Below are 6,259 nucleotides of genomic sequence, written 5' to 3'. Positions count from 1 at the left end.
TAGAGTGTTGTTCCGTTAATTTTTGTTGTTCTACGCCAGTGTTGTTATGGAAAATAAAGTGATGTCCTTACTATACACGTAAGAAAAGAGAGAAAAATTGTGTTGTTCCGTTCTTCTTGTCCTACGCCAGTGTTCTTATGTAAATTAAAATAAATGAAAAAGCCTGGACATGTTGACAGTAAGAGTGACTGAATAGGGAAGATGTTTTGTATAGTTTTTTTATTTATTTATTCATTAATTAGTGTATAAATGAAAGAATGACTCTGGCCGAGAACAACAAAAGACTTCCAAACACAACAACAACTAGAAATGAATGTATAAACAAATAAATAAGTAGTTAAACATATAGATGACTAAATAGATTAAAACAAAATAATAAATGAATAAATTGAAGTCAGGAAGGCCAGTGAAGATGACAGTTCCGTTTTAGTGCAGTTAAATTAGGAAGGGAAGCAAGGAACTATCAGCCGTCAGCCAAAAGCCACCAGCCATCAATGAGCAGCCATTAAGCCTACACGTGGCAGTCCTTAACCTCTTCAGTACTGGGATATATTTTTACCATGAGTTTTGAGTGTGATTAGATTATTTTATTTACATTAGAAAGGATCTATGGAGCCACAGTCTTCACTATTCTAATCACTCGCATAAGTTTCTGAAGCTGTAGAGAAGCACCAGACAGTAAGCAGAATGAATATGAAAACGCAGTACTGAGATTACCATGAATTTTGACGATTTTATTTACATTAGAAAGGGTCTATGGAGGTCAGGAGATTAATGGCCACAGTCTTCACTATTCTAATCACTCACATATGTTTCTGAAGCTGTAGAGAAGCACCAGACAGTAAGCAGAATGAATATGAAAACGCAGTACTGAGATATTTTTTTTACCATGAATTTTGACGATTTTATTTACATTAGAAAGGGTCTATGGAGGTCAGGAGATTAATGGCCACAGTCTTCACTATTCTAATCACCCACATAAGTTTCTGAAGCTGTAGAGAATCACCAGAATGAATATGGAAACGCGTCCTAGTATTGAAGGGGTTAAAAGTCTACACGTGGCAATTCTTGTCTAAATGAAGCGTTGAGTGTCATGCCGGCAGCTGTCAAAGGGTTAAGTTCATCTTGAGCGTACCAATAAAGTCATGCGTTTATATTTCCGCGTTACTCTTCGTTATATTGGTGGATTTTTGCGTATATTTTTCGTTATTCGTTATACTGATGGTGTTCATTTAGCGTTACTAGTATTTTTCATTCACCATACATGCTTTTATTAATCGAGTCGTGTATTTGTATTTTCGTGTTACTCTTCGTTGTATTGGTGGGTTTTTGTGCATGTTTTTCGTTATTCGTTATACCAGTGGTCTTCATTTAGTGTTTACGAGTGTCTCTGTTCACTGTGCGATGAATTCTTTGACGAGTTTTGAGTTCATTCCGAAGCACATGTCTCTTATTCACGTTTTGGTTTGTTCACTCACTCACTCACTCGCTCATCGCACAAACCAGAATATGTACCGGAAACCTCGCAATTTACCCACAATCCTCTTACTTAGCATCAGAATCTAAGCCAAGGGTCGTGGGGAGCGTGAGGGGAAGCCTTGATGGGAGTTGTGAGTGAAGGGGCGAGGGGAGACGAGGGGAAGCGAGGGGAGGCGGAAGGGCGAGGTCGAGAGTGGGTGTGTGGGGAGAAAACATGATGGGATTTGATGTTTGTGTGTCAGGGAGTGAGGGGAAGTGAGGAAGGGGAGATGAGGGGGTGAATGTGATGATGTCCAAGGCTGTAGTGGGGTGGGAAAGGATGCAGACACACACACACACACACACACACACACACACACACATGCGTTCAAGGTTGTCTTAATTCTTAGTGGGTTGGTGTCAACTATTGTTAATGAGTGATAAACAATGTGTGTGTGTGTGTGTGTGTGTGTGTGTGTGTGTGTGTGTTTATGTAATCTCCTGGTTTCTTTGACATGGAATTAGCACAGGGTTTTCTAAGAACAACAACAATAATAACAATGATGATAGTAATAATAATAATAATAATAATAATAATAATAGTAGTCATGATAATAATAATAGTCTCTCTCTCTCTCTCTCTCTCTCTCTCTCTCTCTCTCTCTCTCTCTCTCTCTCTCTCTCTCTCTCTCTCTCTCTCTCTCTCTCTCTCAAGCAAATTAATTACCCTCTCAGGTGTCAGCGTTACCTTAATGGGCCAACAGCAGGATGGATTACACCCGCTCAAGTGTACCATTCATCTTCCGCCGCCACCACAACAATATACAATAGGGAGGGGACTTGCTGTTGTTGTTGCTGTTGTGGTGGTGGTGGTGGTGGTGGGGGTGGTGGTATTTTGGGATGGAAGTAAGTCACGGTCAAGAGAGAGAGAGAGAGAGAGAGAGAGAGAGAGAGAGAGAGAGAGAGAGAGAGAGAGGGGGGGGGGGTCACGAAAGGAAACACAGTCTCACGCCATTGGAGTTTATTTCACCACGTGTGTACATAAATATATCAGTCTCTCTCTCTCTCTCTCTCTCTCTCTCTCTCTCTCTCTCTCTCTCTCGTACATTTGTGAAGGAGACGCGGTAGGAGAACTTAAAGTAAGTAGTAGTAGAAGTAGTAGTAGTAGTAGTAGTAGTAGTAGTAGTAGTAGTAGTAGTAGTAGTAGTAGTAGTAGTAGTAGTAGTAGTAGTAGTAGTAGTCGTCGTGGTAATAGTAGGAATGATATTTTTTCTTCAGTATTTTTTGAGAAGACTAGCGTTTTCTATTTTTGTTATCACTATTTTTGTTTATCCAGGAAAGGAAGGGTGAGAATTGCTGTCCTTTTAAAATAACTTCGCAATTCTCTTTTATATATCTTTTTTTTGGCGCAACATCCGGATTTTTTCTTTGTTATTTTTGTAAAGTCTTGTGTTTTCTGTTCCTGTTGTCACTATTTTGTTTGTCCACGAAAGGAAGGGTGAAGAAGTGCTATCCTTTAAAATCACCTCGCAATAATCTTTTTTTTATCAATTTTTTTTTAAAGACTGACTTGTTTTCTATCACTATTTTCGTAAAGATTTGCATTTTCTGTTCCTTGTATCACCATCTTTATAAGGAATGGCGCTTTTGTTCTTTTTACCACTTTTTTTTTTATCCACGAGAGGAAAGATAAATACCATTCTTTCAAATCATCTTTTATCTAATTTTGTGATGGGAGTTGAATTTTCCCCATTACTATCTTCACTTATCCAGGAAGAGAAGATAGGAAGTGGTGAAGCTTAAAACGACCTTGAATACATTTGTTTTGATTCCCAGTTTTCCAGCCTCACCTTTGGCTGGAGGTGATGGCGGAGCAGTCAAGGTCACGAGTGTGTTTACCTGCCGCGCCCACCTCTTGTGTTGCTGCCTCAGTCACCCCACCCCACCGTCCCAGTCCCGCCCAGTCCCACATCCCCCAGTCCTCAGCCTTCTGATCTGCCAACACTCTTACAAAACCCGCAGTGGAGTTGTCAGTGTATCAGAGGACTTAGGATTGGAAAGGGTAAAGAAGGCGAGGCTGAGTGTGGCAAGCTATGTGACTTGTGAGCGTGACTGTTATGGAACGGTCTTATTTTTTGGATTTGTTTTTACTGTAATGCAATGTAATGGTGAAAATATTGCGTAATTTGAACTTAAACTTTCTTTTTTTATGTATTTTGATGTATGTATAGTTTTTTTTTCTGTACTTATGTCTGTCTGTATGTAAATGTATGTACGTATGTATGTATTGGCCTGAAAATTACACTGAACTTGTTAAAGGATCACGTCCACGGTCCAAGTGTAGGTTGGGTTTCCATGGTCCGAGTGTAGGTTGGACTTCCTCACTTGGGGCAAGGGTTTCCTAGCGGGTGGGGTTTGAGATAGGAAGTACCCCGAAAAATATCCCCTTTATCCCTGAAATTCTCGTGAAAAGACCACATGGAATAAAAAAAAAGAAAAAGGAAATCCAAAGAACACAGATTCACAAATTACAAAACCACACCACAACCCACAATCCTTCACTGACAGCAACAAATAGACACTAACAATTAAACTTTTTTTTTTGCTACATCTTAACAAAGAAATAACGTGACACTGTGATCACGGAGACACGTACACTCACGTACACTCACGCCTCTTGCCACATCTTAATTCACCCTTCACTAGTCTCTCCCTTACACTACGATAAATACTCTTATGGTAGGTCATGGTAAGCCTAAACCTCTCTGCCAACGAGAAAAAAGAGAGAGAGAGAAAAAAAGCTAAAGATAATTACATCCATCTGTAAGCTCTTAAAATAGGTCAGGGTCGGGAGCCAAATATCGCTACATGGTGATTATTTCCAGTGTGTTCAGCTTTTCTTTTCATTTCTCTTTAGTCTTGAGTTTTTTTCAGCCATTCGTCCTAACCCAAGATATTCCGAGAAGAGGCGAAACATGGAAGAATGATAAGGAATATGAGAACACTGGATAGAGGGAAGAAATTGAGAACCACACACCATAACATATTGAAAGTAAGAGAAATAGGTTGTGGACTTGTGACTAGCATAAACAAAAGTCTTTAGAACCAAACCACACAATAGAACCACGAACCATTTAGTCTGTGGTTCGTGAAGATTGAAACACATTGAAAGTAAGAGAAATAGGTTGTGGACTTGTGACTAGTATAAACAAAAGCCTTTAGAACCAAACCACACATAGAACCACGAACCATTTAGTAGATTACGTCATTAGTGTCCACGTGGTTCATAAAAATCTAGACAGTGGAAGTAAGGGAAATATGTTTTGACTTGTGACTAGCATAAACAGGCCTGTAGAACCAAATCACACATAGAACCACAAACCATTCAGTAGATTATGCCATTATAGTGTCCACGTGGTTCATAAAGATTTAAGTAGTGGAAGTAAGAGAAACAGGCTGTGACTTGTAACTAGTATAAACAAAGGCCTATAGAACCAAACCACACTTATAGAACCACGAACCACTTAGTATTAGTCTCCATGTGGTTCTTATAGATTTAAACATAGTGGAAGTAAGTGTAGCAGATAGTGACTTTTGACTAGCATAAACAAAGACCTATAGAACCAAACTACAATATAGAACCACGAGCCACGTATTAGATTACCTCATTAATGTCCATGTGGTTCATAAAGATTTAAAGATATAAGAAGTAAGAGAAACAGTTTGTGACTTGTGACTAGCATAAACAAAGGCCTCTAGAAACAAACCACATTTATAAAACCACGAACCACTTATTAGATCACTTCATTAATCGTTCACAAAGGTTTAAATACAGTGAAAGTAAATGTAACAGACTGTGAATAGTGATTAACATAGACAAAGACACAGCCACACCATTCAGACCACATAACCACGAGGTACGTATTACTCCAGCGCGTTATGTCAGAGGTGCATTTGATTTATGGCTTCGGTAGGTTATTAGTGTTAAAGCTTCCATTCTTAAACTTTTTGTTCTCTCATTATAATGACCGTATTTCTAAAGACTCATTTGTCTATTCTTTGATACTACGCGCTGTCTTAGTAGTTGGTGTGGTTTTAAGAGCGATTCTATAACGACAGTGACAATTAACAAGGACTCTGCATTAGTTGTAGGGATAAAAAATGTTCACGAGATCATGACTAGACATCTCTGTGGCCTTCGAAGTAGTAATGATAGGAGAACAAAGCGTTTTAGGAATGTAGACCACTTTTCTAAGGCCTCAGAGAACATTAATCGAGTCCCGGTGTGTGTGTGTGTGTGTGTGTGTGTGTGTGTGTGTGTGTGTGTGTGTGTGTGTGTGTGTCTCCCTTGTGGGTTGTGGAACTCTGAAATTCCCTACGTGCTTTTGTATTTCCACCTTCCTATAACTTGATTTCATTTAAGAGGGAGGTTTCAAGACATTTATCCCCCCTTTTTTTTTTCTTTTCTATTTTCTTTGTTTTTTGTTTTGTTTTTTTGGCTAACTCGAATCTGCAAGGGGACTGGCAACTAAGTGGGCCTATATTTTCTTTTTTTTTTCTTTTTTGTTTTATTTTGCCCTTGACCTGCTTACCTCTTACATAAAATCCCTACATAAGTTTCTGAAGTTCTATAAAATCGCCAAATAGTTAGTACAATGAATATGGAAATGAGTCATGATACTGAACGGGTTAACCTCACTATCATGACACGTTCTCACATTCATTCTGCTTACTATATGGTGATTTTGTACAGCCTCAGAAATTTATGTTGGGGGATTAAAAATAGTGAAAACTGGCCATT

This window comes from Portunus trituberculatus, chromosome 25 (assembly GCF_017591435.1).
Source record: "Portunus trituberculatus isolate SZX2019 chromosome 25, ASM1759143v1, whole genome shotgun sequence".
NCBI classification, from domain to species: Eukaryota; Metazoa; Arthropoda; class Malacostraca; order Decapoda; family Portunidae; genus Portunus; species Portunus trituberculatus.
Note: the sequence above shows the minus strand (reverse complement) of the source record.